The sequence below is a fragment of the Protopterus annectens genome, chromosome 6.part0 (genome assembly GCF_019279795.1).
Source record: "Protopterus annectens isolate FY-2018-M chromosome 6.part0, PAN1.0, whole genome shotgun sequence".
Lineage (NCBI taxonomy): Eukaryota > Metazoa > Chordata > Ceratodontiformes > Protopteridae > Protopterus > Protopterus annectens.
Genome location: NC_056737.1, coordinates 1,102,802,962 through 1,102,816,482, shown reverse-complemented (window position 1 = coordinate 1,102,816,482; position 13,521 = coordinate 1,102,802,962). Strand labels below are relative to the sequence as shown.

The 13,521-nt window shown below is 38.9% G+C and overlaps 1 protein-coding gene across 1 annotated transcript in view; it reads left to right on the top strand.

Moving 5' to 3' along the window:
- FBLN5 (fibulin 5) overlaps positions 1-13,521 on the top strand; it is an 861,728-nt gene that overhangs the window by 442,403 nt on the left and 405,804 nt on the right. The window lies entirely within an intron of this gene.

Here is a 13,521-nt window from a genome sequence, read left to right as displayed (position 1 = left end):
TCTGATGTGTATTTAAGTTATTTATATATGTTTTAACTATTTTGAACAGTTTTCAAGTTGATGAATAATATATCAGAAGTTTTCAGCACTGCAGAACAGATTACCTAATTGATTAGTTGATTAATTAACTATTCATTTGTTAATTGTTTAATTAGCTGCACACTATATTGGAGAGGTGTGTCTATTTTAGAATGTATAAGTATTGCATTTTAGAATTTAGTTTTGTTTAAGGATCTGAAGAAGCGTGTTGTACACGCGAAAGCGCTTGTCCGATTAAGTCCGATTAAAGACTTGTGATTTTATCCATTTATTGTGGTGGTCTGTTCCAGTTTGTCTTCAGTACATTTGGTTTTGGTGTTTGAAGCAGACCTTTAGGCAACAGTGTCTCCTTGTCGATACATACAGTGTAGATAGGCATCCCTCATAATTTCACAATATTTTAGAATAAAATTTAACATATGAGCCTGATCATTTAAAATTCTGAAATTTAAAATTGCAGAAGTATACCCTTTTCCCATATCTATCAATAATTTTTACATCCTTATTAAAAGAGTAGGATTGGAATTAACTAAGTGCTTAGCAGCAGTTGAGTCAACTAAGGCTACAGCTGTTGGGTCATGTTTGAGGATAATGTTTAAAAATATAAAAGACTGAAGAACTTTATACATCCTTTCTGCCCTTTTAGGGACAGATGTCTAACTATATGGAAAATTCCATGCAGTAAGACACAGCCTCTAAAGCAGACAGGACAAGAGGGGCTCATTCTGTAACAACTCATAGTATTTTTGGGACAGAGAAACCCCAGTGTTCTCCTGTTGAAAACACTGGCACATTCTATCAATAGTCTCAGAGAAAAAGAAAGCCACACAGGGAGGATCAGAAACAAAGTTCGCTGAGTCAGAATCGGAAATCTGAGGACAAAACCCTGAATCTTTCCCTGCAACTTCCTGTTCAGATTCAGAATCTTGAATCTCTTCAGGAAAGGAGGCATCCGTCTTTCGTTTACGAGAAACTACTTTACAAGAAGGATCAATAGCCTGAATCATACCCTGAACCAGTCCCAGTAAACTGCTCCTGTCTAAAGAAATTTGAGGATGAGTAGATATTTGCTTGGTTTTCTGTTGTTTTTTTACAAGAAAAATGGGGCCAAATGTGTTACTAATGGCAGCTGCTATTTCCCCAGGGATGGACAACAACAGGACTGACAAGAGTGGTTCTCCCTTGCCCACTGAAGGGACCCCTACAGCCACAGTGGACATGGTTAACCTCTGGTCCATAGTGGCTCTAAGTGCTACAGCAGAGGGATACAGAGTAAAAGGTGAGTGGTCTGAGGTACAACAAATGGCTAAAGCGGAGTCACCCACTTACAGCTGAGGCAAAATGCTACCCTGCTGTGGTGGCAAAGGCTTTTTGCTAAATATTTTCTTTCTTGTGGTGGGAAGAAGGACCGACCATGGGAGGGACAATCTGTTCGATGGTTAAGCTGATAATGGTGCCTCTGTCCTGGGAAAATCAAGCAACAATGCCAGTAAAACTTCCAGTCCACAAAAGTTACTTTTTTTTGGCAGAAAAAGACAGATTAAGAAGCACTTTCAAACAATATGGCAGCACCGCACCACAACCTTAACATAAACACAATGTCTCCACAGAAAATAGTTTATCAGTTAGAAATAACTACTTTTAAACTGTCAGAAACGAGTGTTGAATTTAAAAGTATGTTACAGTCTCAAGAAAATCCATTAAAACACAACACTTAGCTTTAAAATAACTTTCCTGAAGAGAAAAGTAATAAAATATGAGTAAAAAATAACAAAATGGAAGTTTTTGTTCCCCAAAGGGAACTTATCTGCCCAACTAACAAAAGCATAAGCTGACTGTTGATCCTCAAAAGCCTCAGAGGTGTGTACTCTTTTGTGACAGTAAAGCTTTGAAGGGTTCATGTCAAAGCTTGTCTTTTAGTCAGCTCAGCTCAAGCTGCTTGCAGTCTGGCACATGGAAGTTGTCCTGAAGCTTTGGAAGCTGGCTGGCTGTTATATCTTTGACAGGATATATCCCATATAGCTAAGGCTACTGCAGCAGTGACCAATATGAAGAACATAAAAAAGATTAACTGGATATGCACCCAGGTTGTCAAGTTAAGGTGAACGGACGTAGTACTTCATGTGTCTTTTTGTTCTCCATATTCACTCAGATCAGTGTTCCATTAGCTGGAATTACTGACTAATGTGTACAAGATACAAATGTTCATACTCCAACTGAAGATCTTCAAAGTTCAAAGGTAGAGTATGAAACTCGCAGCAGATCATCAAGGAGCCTGAGTCCTGCAAACAAAAGTTTTAATTTGAATTTGTCAACATACTAGTCAAGCTTTGTATTAAATAAGGACAAAGTTGAAGCCTCCCTTATCTCCATGGGTAATGCATTTGTAACTTAGTAGCCCTCACAGCATTTTATTGACTGCCCCTTGGAATATCTATATGACATAATTTTGGAATCTTTGTATGACATAATTTTGGAATATCTATATGACATAATTTCTAGCATTAACTCTATCTGATGATATGTTAATGTTAAAACTACTTGCAATCCTTATGCTATGCATACATACCATAGGGCAGCGCAGTGGCACAGTGGATACTGCTGTCACCTCACAGCAAGTGGTTTGATTCTCAGATGGGGTGCCTTCTGTGCTGAATCTGCATGTCCTTCCTTTGTTCGCATGGGTTTCCTCCGGGTGCTCTGGATTTCCTCCCAGATTTCAGAGACATGCAGCAGGTGGATTGGACACTCTAAGTTAGCCATAGATGTGAGTATGAGTTTATGGTGTGGAATAACTACTGCAGAAGGGGTAGCCACTTGGTGGTGTAAACCTTGGCAACAGATGATTGTCTCTGTTGAAGTGACACCCTGGCCCCATGTGCAAAAATAGGAAAAAGGGGTTGTGGATGGGTGGATGCCTGTAGACTTGAAATGACTCACCTCTTAGGTCTCTAGTTGAAGTGCAGTGGTAATGTTTTCAGCCTTTAGAACTGAATGAAAACTGCACTGAACTCATTTTTTGCTAAATTTTATACTAATTTCTATTAGTCTTATGTCCACAAGAGTATAAATGCAAAAGATGGAAGCATCACAGAGCACTAATCGAATGGGACCACGTTCCAGCTCAACATGGGAATGAAACTAACAAGAACTAAAACTACAATGCATGGCATCATACACTGCGAACATAAAAGAAGCAAGCCAAAACCGTTCCCCGGAAAAGAGACGCATAAGAAGTCTAATACACAGGAATAATTGCACTATGTGCATTAAATCAAAATGCTTTTAACTAGCATTTTACAAAACCAGCAGCAACAACTATTTCAATCTTTAGTATTCTGCTGTGTTACAATGTAAATATACTGAAAGGAGGCAAATGGAAGACAGAGAAAGGGGAAGGGTTCTGCAAAGGTGGAATTACATAGATGTGAAGGTGGCTGTTTGAAAAAGTCTGCGGGTATTAGCAGACATATGTTTAGCTGGGTGTACGTTCCTACAACGAAAATTCACTTTTTTGAAATGGGAAAGTACATCCCCACTTAAGCGAAAGTGCACTTTAACGAAAGTGCAGTTTCGCTTAAGCTCACTAGACTGAACCTACCGCACTACAAGGAAGGACATTGAAAAACGGGCTATGTCCTCCACTGTGGTGCAATAGTCATGGACCTTAGGGTTAAGGCACAGGTCAAGGTAAGGGGATAGCCCTACTAACTATCCCCTTACCCTAAACCGTGCCCTAACCCTAAGGTCCGTGACTATTGCACCACAGTGGAAGACATAGCCCGATTTGGAATGTCTTCCACTGTGGTGCGATAGTCACGGACCTTAGGGTTAGGGCACAGGTCAAGGTAAGGGGACATCACTACTAACTATCCCCTTACCCTAACCCGTGCCCTAACCCTAAGGTCCATGACTGCTAGCCCGTTCGATATAGCGGGTTCGCGAAAGTACACTTTCACGTTAGTGTGGTTGTACTTTTGAAGTTCGAAGTAGTGAACGTTCATTCTTCAAAAGTACACCCATTTAGTTATGTAGTACTGAGTAAAGGGTGGTCCTAAGAATACTCACGTGTAAACTGTTTCAAGGTACTATAAACATCTCTTTATAATGTTAAGTTATCTAGTGTTTTTGAAACATTGATATTGTGCAACTTTAAGAAGGTGTTAATTGAAAGTTTTTTCCTGAATTTATAAAAATAAAATGAGTTATATCTCTTACGGCTGAGGGAAACGATTCACAGAATTTAGGTCCTAAAACTGAAACTGCATGATTACTGCATTGTTTGTTTGTTTGTGCAGGGAGCTTGGAGAGAGGATGCATAATATGGTTGGCATCTGAAAATGTATACCATCTATCTAGCTGAGACTCTGCCAGTCAGAAAAGGGAAGGTTTAGGTTCCTCAGTTTAACCAGAAGGGAACTTAGCAGTAGCAGAAAATTGGACTTTTGTTTGAATGGAATCCAGTCAGATTGTTTTAAATATTAAGTAAAGATGCTCAGTTCTTGGAGCAAGAGAGATGAATTGCATTTAGGAAGTTTTTTTGAGACTGAAGATATAAATGGGAAGTCCATAAACTTAAGCGGGCCAACAAAATCCCTTCATCTTCTATGTCTGAATGGGACAGAAAGTTTGAAATCTTCCATACCCTAAAGAGTTTTTTTTTTGTATTTCATTGTAGTTATGTTTGATGTACAGTTGGATGTCTACACTTTGGTCTAACCAAAGGCCCAAGTATTTGAAAGCTGTAAATGTTTCTAGTGGGTTCTCGCTGTAAACTAAAATGAGACAGTCAGAGTAAACACAGCATACTTCTTGAGTTCTTCCAAAAATCAAAACTATTGCTTCTGTAGATCTGAGTTGTTCCTGTACACTGAAAGAAAAATACCTGTCTCAGTAATACTTAACTCTTTGTAATGTTGACTCTCTTAAAAAATGTTACCATCAATAGTCTGCAGGTATACTTTAAATAAGCTGTCAAATGAAGAACATTTTTGTTAATGTTAAACTCTACATTATCGGCAAGTGATAACAGGGCTAATTTATCCAATTCTTTCTAAAGGATGGTCATTAACATCAGATATGGGTAATACTAATTTTGAGCTGTCTGTGAATTTAAAACAAATAGATGTGATTGATACTAGCATAAACATACATAAACTATTAAAGGCCCAAAACTCTGTGGAACACACCAATAAATCTTACTTGGAGTTGATAGGACATTACCAAGTCTGAGTGAGAAAAATTACTTACCTAAAGAGGCCTGATATTACTCAGTTCCTCTGGTTGATGATAGTGTTGTATGAGATGCTGTTAGATGCTTTTTCTACAGTTAGGAAGATTGTATCCACAGGGAAATCTTCCCCACAGCATCCGCTATTGTCATGAAGAACTGAAGTAAGATGTTCTTCGTGTTTCACTGTTGCAGTCATTACATTTGGGTTATCTGCTTGCAGTAGCCCTCAGTCGGCATTTTGCTATACATGCGTGCCCAGCTATAAATCCCTGATGGTATAAATTAAATCTCTCAAGGTGTTTGGATGGTATTAGCTTTGAGATATGTTTTTCATATAACTTACCTATCACACAAGTTAGGCTTTTAGGCCGACAGCATTGAAGATCTTTATGACTCCCTCCCTTAAAAATAACACTTGTAGATTTAAAAGTACATAAAAACTTTATTGTAAAAACTACCTTCCATTATAGTTTTTCAGTGGTTAATGTAAATTATGCGATGATGTAATTAAGCTATTTAAACTGATGGTTCTGTTGTTTCAGTTGTTCTGAGGAAGTTCCGTAAAAATCAGGAATGGAAGTGGTTAACAAGTTCATTTTACCCTGCTTTTATCGTTTTTAATCAGGCTAATTGTTTTTCAGCACTACTCCATTGGACACTGTGTGTTTCTTCACTTTGGGTTTTAAGTTTATGTACTTGAATAAACTTGGGTAGTTGTAGCTATTATAAACAAAAGCTACAGATGCCATTTTCTGTGCTTGACTAAGCAGAGAAAACAAGATGATGAGAAAGACAAACATGCATCTTCCACAAACACTGGCAAAACAAAACAAATTTAAAAAAAGACCATTCTTTTCACAACTGGGGATATCAGAAGCCCACAAGTATACTCAGGTAAACAGTAGGATGCATGCTCTTTCTTTAGTCCTGAAAGAAAAAAATAGGCACATTCTGTATCCTGTCTAGTATACTGTACAAGCATTGGCTATTCATGCACATCACATGTACAAGCAGCAGAATATACATGTTCATCACATGTACAAGCATCAGAACATACATGTCCATCACATGTACAAGCTGATCAAAATATACATATCTGTCACATGTACAAGCATCAGAACATACATATCCATCACATGTGCAAGCAGAATATGCATGTCCATCACATGTACAAGCAGCAGAATATGCATGTCCATCACATGTACAAGCATCAGAACATGTATATCCATCACGTGCGCAAGCAGCAGAACATACATATCCATCACATGTACAAGCATATTACTCAGCAAGATGGGCTCCAACTCCTCACAGCCTTGAATTAGATAAGGTAGGTAGTCAAAATGGAACAATTGTATATATGAATAAATTATGACATACAAGGATCAGAGCTTACATGTCCATCACATGTACAAGCATCAGAATATGCATGGCCATCATATGTGCAGTGCAGTAGAACGTCTTTGCCAGTTGAATAAGGCAGCAGAAAAGGGAGAAGTTTGCATATATAATGCTATTCTTTTACAAGGTAAATAATGTTTTTTTTAATAACAACATTATATAATTGGAATAATCCACTTCTCTGTGTGTGTGTCTGTGTGTGTGTGTGTGTGTGTGTGTGTGTGTGTGTGTGTGTGTGTGTGTGTGTGTGTGTGTGGTGGGTGAGGGTGGGGTGGGGGTGGATTGGGTGGGAGGTAATGCAGGACTACCCATGGCTGCCTTTTGATTGATCCCTTAAGCGCTAATCTTGTGATCAGGCTAGACCATCTCAGGGTAAATCCTGCATTAGCCACACTCAGTTGTGGATTACTGATGAAGTGAATGGACATCTATAGTCTAAATTCCTCAGAGTCCATTTGGCCACTATGTGACTCTGAGCAAGTCATGTAACCAGACAGTGTTCCTGGGCTGCCCTTGGAAAAAGGCAATTAGGTCCAGTGGATTTGCCTGGTTAAAAAATGAAAAAAGTAAATAAAATTATACACAGTATGAGCTTTAAAGATTCATCTGGACCACTAAGCACCAGACATTTTACACTGGGATGCTTATAGAGTTTTAAGTTATTCTGTAAAAACCTGACCTATAGTTGTTAAGCTCCGACACTCAAGTAACCTGATGAGCATAAAGTGGCCTAATATAAGTTTGCTCCAGAATTTCTGAATCAATATCTGCAGGTACTGTTCATTTTCTTCGGATGCATGGAATAAAATCCTTATTGTTAGCAGACTAAATATGCATGTTCTTAAATGGACACAGTAGGTTAGTAAAGATAAAGCAAGTAATAGACTGTAGTCCTTTCTTTCAGTCCATAATCTGAAAGTTTGCTTTGAAATGAACAAAGTGTATAGAGAGGGAAACTAAATGGATTATTGCCTGCCTAATGATATCTGGGCCTAGGAATCTTAACACCAGTTATATGCTGTCATATAATATTCTATGCGGAAATGATGACCTCGGTGTATGAATTGATTTGTTTGTTTGTGTCATTCGGCTTTTCCCGGTTAGGGGTCGCCACAGCAGAACTCAGGTCCGTTAATGATTGGCAGTTGATTTTTATGTACCAGCTTGCCAGGCCTGACGCACAACCTTCAATGAAGGTACACCCATTCATGCATGTCTTCACGCAGAAAACGGTCTAGCTAAGAATCGAACCAGACAGCGTCTTACTGTGAGGTGAAAACGCTACCGTAGCACCACCACCGCGGGTTCGGTGTATTAATTGATAAGAAACAAATGAGATATTCCAAAGTGACCAGAAAAATCAGTTCTCCTAATATATTTGTTTTGATATACATTTGTTTAGTATAATGCCAGAATATTAGCTTCTTATCGGTGTATGAATTGATAAGAAGCTAATATTCAGGCATTATACAAAACAAATGTATATCAAAACAAATATATTAGGAGAACTGATTTTTCTGGTCACTTTGGAATATCTCATTTGTTTTGATGATCCTATTGTTTATGTCAGCCATTAGAGCAATTTTACAGTTTTCAAATCCTGTCTGGGCCCCCTGTAAATCATCCTGATTAGCCAGATCGAAAAAGTTCAAAGGTAATGGATAACAGGTGCAGACAACCTGAAGCCATTTGATTGTGCAACCAAGCCGAGGACGATCCTATACTGCTTGTCCTATCACAGAGTTAGGGGAGACCTCACTTTAGTTTGTAATGCTTTTGGAGATGAATTATTGTTGGCCATTGTTGCACTAACAACATGCACTACTATCATAAATTTATTGGGATCCAAATGGAGCCTAACCAAAGGTATAGCAATAACAGACAAGGAAGAAATGGTTAATGGAATGAATATCTCCAGTATGCAACAGTGTACTTGGGCAACTATGAAGTGCTCACTCAGTTTACATTTTAAGCTACTGATTGGGTCTATATTAGAACGAACATTGAAAATGTCGAGTGTTCTAATATCAAACCCTAGCAATCGAAAAAAAACATTGAACATTCGGAACAGCGAATTTTTTCCTAGAGAAAAAATTTGCTGTTCCAAAACACATACACAAAGCACAAGCACACCAAACAAACAGCAATCCACACATACACGTAAGCTCTAACACCTAACCCTACACTAAACTATACAAACACCACTAACTATCCACTTACCTTAACCCAAACCCTAACCCTAAAGTCCGTCAGTATCGCACAGTCACCTCACCCGCGCCCTAACCCTAACTCACCTAACCCGCCCTAACCCACACGTCCACACAATCGCATACTTACCTGACCTGTGCCCTAACCCTAACTCACCTAACCCGCCCTAAACCACACGTTCACACAATCGCACACTTACCTGAACCCAACCCGTAACTTTCCACCAGAGCGCTGAAAATACCAAAGTAACAGAAGCAGATAAGAGTTGAATCATCAGCATATTGTATAAGTGAGGCATGCTGGGTGAAGGTAGGAAGATTATTAGTAAATATGGAGAAAAGAAGTGGTCCTAATATCAAGCCTTGTGGTACGCCTATGATAGTTGGGAGTAAAGGAGATTGTATTCCTTGCCATTGGACAGATTGCTGCCTATCTGACAGACAGCTTTTAAACCAGGCAATAGTGGAAGGGATAAAGGACAGGGATGCCAGGGTGTCTAGTAGTAGGGGATGTGAGACCATATCAAACACTTTGCAAAGATCCAAGAATATTTCAGATACAAAATTATTGTTATTTCTGTGCTGGCTGACCAGATTAGTAAAGGAGAGAAGAGCAGTTGTTGTGCTGTGGTTTTGCCGGAAGCCATGTTGTGTGAAGGCGAGGAGATTGTGTGAGTTCAGGAACTGCATAACTTGAGAGTGAATGCATTTCTCAAGTAGTTTAGATAAGGGAGATAGAATGGCAATGGGGTGGTAATTTGAAAAGTCATAAGAATTTCCACCTTTATGAAGAGGAATAATATAAGACACTTTCCAAAGTTGAGGGATATAGGCTTCCTGTATGGAGCAGTTGATAAAGATAGAAATGGGGTACCATAAGGTTTCAGAAGCAATTTTTAGGAAGTTGGCGGGTAGACCATCCGCTGCGAGGGTGGTAGGTTTCAGTTTTAGAAGAAGTGTTTTAATTGTAGAGGTGGGAACAGGTGAGAGAATAAAGGAAGGAATGCTATCAGGGCATTTGGTTGGCATATGTGTATGGCTGTTTTTGGATAACTGGGAGGATAAGGTTAGGATAGATTCTGTAAAATGGTGACTGAATTGGGATGCTATGTCCTTAGTATTATTATTGATGGACTGGGAGGATAAGGTTAGGATAGATTCTGTAAAATGGTGTCTGAATTGGGATGCTATGTCCTTAGTATTATTATTGATGGACTGGGAGGATAAGGTTAGGATAGATTCTGTAAAATGGTGACTGAATTGGGATGCTATGTCCTTAGTATTATTATTATTGATGGACTGGGAGGATAAGGTTAGGATAGATTCTGTAAAATGGTGACTGAATTGGGATGCTATGTCCTTAGTATTATTATTGATGGACTGGGAGGATAAGGTTAGGATAGATTCTGTAAAATGGTGACTGAATTGGGATGCTATGTCCTTAGTATTATTATTGATGGACTGGGAGGATAAGGTTAGGATAGATTCTGTAAAATGGTGACTGAATTGGGATGCTATGTCCTTAGTATTATTATTATTGATGGACTGGGAGGATAAGGTTAGGATAGATTCTGTAAAATGGTGACTGAATTGGGATGCTATGTCCTTAGTATTATTATTATTGATGGACTGGGAGGATAAGGTTAGGATAGATTCTGTAAAATGGTGACTGAATTGGGATGCTATGTCCTTAGTATTATTATTGATGGACTGGGAGGATAAGGTTAGGATAGATTCTGTAAAATGGTGACTGAATTGGGATGCTATGTCCTTAGTATTATTATTGATGGACTGGGAGGATAAGGTTAGGATAGATTCTGTAAAATGGTGACTGAATTGGGATGCTATGTCCTTAGTATTATTATTGATGGACTGGGAGGATAAGGTTAGGATAGATTCTGTAAAATGGTGATTGAATTGGGATGCTATGTCCTTAGTATTATTATTATTGATGGACTGGGAGGATAAGGTTAGGATAGATTCTGTAAAATGGTGACTGAATTGGGATGCTATGTCCTTAGTATTATTATTGATGGAAGAGGGAGCTGGAGTGGTAGTTTTTCCTGGTTTTATTAGGGAGTTGATAGCATGACAACATTTTTGGGGATCTTTTGAGTGTTTGGTTTGGGCCCCCAGGAAGTAGTTTTTTTGATCAAGTATGTTTTGTTTTTTGGCGTGATTTCTGAGTTGTTGGTAATTTTGTTTGGATAGGATAGTGTTATCCCTCTTCCAGGTTTTCCAAGCTTTATCTCTTGACTTTAGTAAGGCACTTGTGTCCCTACTCAGCTATGGTGCATAGTTTGCCTTAATTCTAACTTTCCTAATAGGTGCAACTCTATTCAGGACATTTAAGAGAGTACTGTTAAAGTAGTCTATGGCCAGGTCTAAACCTAGGGTTTGTAGTGGTTCCCAGTTGCTATGTCTTAGAATGCAGTTAGGATCCTGTATGTTTAGTTTGCGGTTGTCTCTGACTTGTCTAAAAATTATGGGCTTGGATATGTTGGTGCATTTATGTAGGAGGAATGTGAGGAGATGGTCACTGAGACCATCTGGTAGGCAACCTGTTTGGTAGTTTTATTTGGGGCAATTGACTAGTGTCCAATCTAGGCTGGATTGATTATAGATTTTTTATCTATTCTAGTGGGTTCTTGAATGAGTTGAGAAAAAACAGATTAATGTGGTTAGTGGGGTTGGTAGAGCTACAGGCTAACCAGTCAGTAATTAGGTCACCTAGTAGAATGGTTTCCTGTGGAAGATTCACTGAAATCCATTGTAAAATTTCCTCAATAATGGGAGAGTTGTTTCCTGGGGGAATGTAACAGCAAAGAATATTGATTTTTTTGGTATTGTTTATATATAGAGTTGAACCTAAGATTTCGGCATTTTGAAATTTGGGTAGAGGGGTTTGTAGAGTTTTAATGTTGAGTGTATTTTTGAAGAGAATTGCAACCCCACCTCACTTCCTACCTACTCTATCTAACCTTAAGATATTATATCCAGGTGGGAGGATTTCTTCATTTTTGGTGCTAGGTTTTAGCCAAGTCTCAGTGATGGTTAGTATGTCTGGGGAGTAGAAGGGTTATAAATGCATGTCGGTCAGGAAGTTTGTTGAATATACTCCTGGTGTTGATGTTAAGAATTAGTATGTCAGAGATTTGTTTGGTTGAGAGTAGGGTGTTAAGTGGGCCTGGGTTAGGGTGTATGTCACCTGATATAAGTAGTCTCTTTGTGATAAACAGAATGTGTTTAACTGTGCGTACTATTTCTAAGTTGGATCTAAATGATATGTTTCTAGTGTAAGTTGTAGTTATGTGAAATTTGTCTATGTGTAGTACTGAGTTGTCTTTAAATAGTATAGGACTAATAGGAAAATGTATGTGTGAGTTTGTTTTTGTAGGAGTATGCGTAATATGGAATATAGTGTTTTCTAATGGTGTGTTAGTATGTATGGCTGTGATATTGGTTAGGTATGTGAAAGTTAGGAAGAGAAATCCTAGGGTGAGTTGTGTTTTTTGTGGGAGTGGTAGTTTGGTATTAATGGTATTGAGGTTCAAGTATTGAGGCAGGCGTGAAAGCATGGCTGGCTGCTTTTATGTATTTGTTTAAGGTAGGGAGGCAGATAGGGGGCATGGATGGAGTAAATGATGTGAGGTAGTTGATTGGTACAAGGTGTGATCAGGTGCTGAAGGGTTAGAATAAAAGTAGGAGTAGTGGGGGTGGGTGGGAAATGGGGGCAGAGTAGGGGAGTAGAGTGAGCCGAAGGCAAATGGAGTGGGGGCTAAATCAAAACCAGATCACCCCAGTGAGGGTGCAGAGCCAATCTGTATGGTCTGGTCTGGGCAGGACAATAAAGTGTAAAGTGAATGGGAGTGAGTATATACAGGTTTCCTTACAATTTGACTTTCTGTTTGCTTTTCTTAATTATCATTTGCTTTTACTTATTTAAATTGCTAGATTACTGGGAGGCCCAGTGGGATGTTGCCAGTGCTGTGGATGCCCGAGCGTACGCTACAGTATTAAGTCCAACAGAAAAAAGAATGTTAATCTTGTCTCTTTTAGTATTTTCTGGGAGAACAGAGTTTAAATGCAGGAGGTTTCATTAATATCACGAGCTGCAGACACCTAACATTGTGAGCCTTTCAAAGGGGGTGGATTGGGTTGGGCATTATATAGGGGGAATGGTGGTGACTATGTTCTATGGTTCATGCGCTGCCTAGTGAAGGCTAGGGGTAAATTTAATCAGCAGAATGGGCCATAAGTGAGTGCTGTGGCTTGTCAAGCAGTACATCATACTTAGCTGGGGTAGGGTGATAAGGAATAACAAAAAGTCTTGGTCCAGCTCAGGATGACCTCCAGCTGTAATGTTGCAGTGCTGGACCAAAGATGGCTGCAAAAGGAAAATCCCATTGGAAGGAGTGGGACAGCAAACCCATCAGAGCCAAACAGGAAAAAAAAACAAAAGTAAAGTCCAAACAAAGGCTTGTTGCCTCACTGTCTAATGGCAATGGGAAAAAAAAAGATGAGCGCAATCTTCTTTTTGCATTCACATGTTTGGACAATAAATATAACCCACGTGAGACAGAGTCTAGTTACCTTGTTTCCTTTCTTCTTCTTTTTCTTTTTGCTAAATTTAAGAAACTTTGA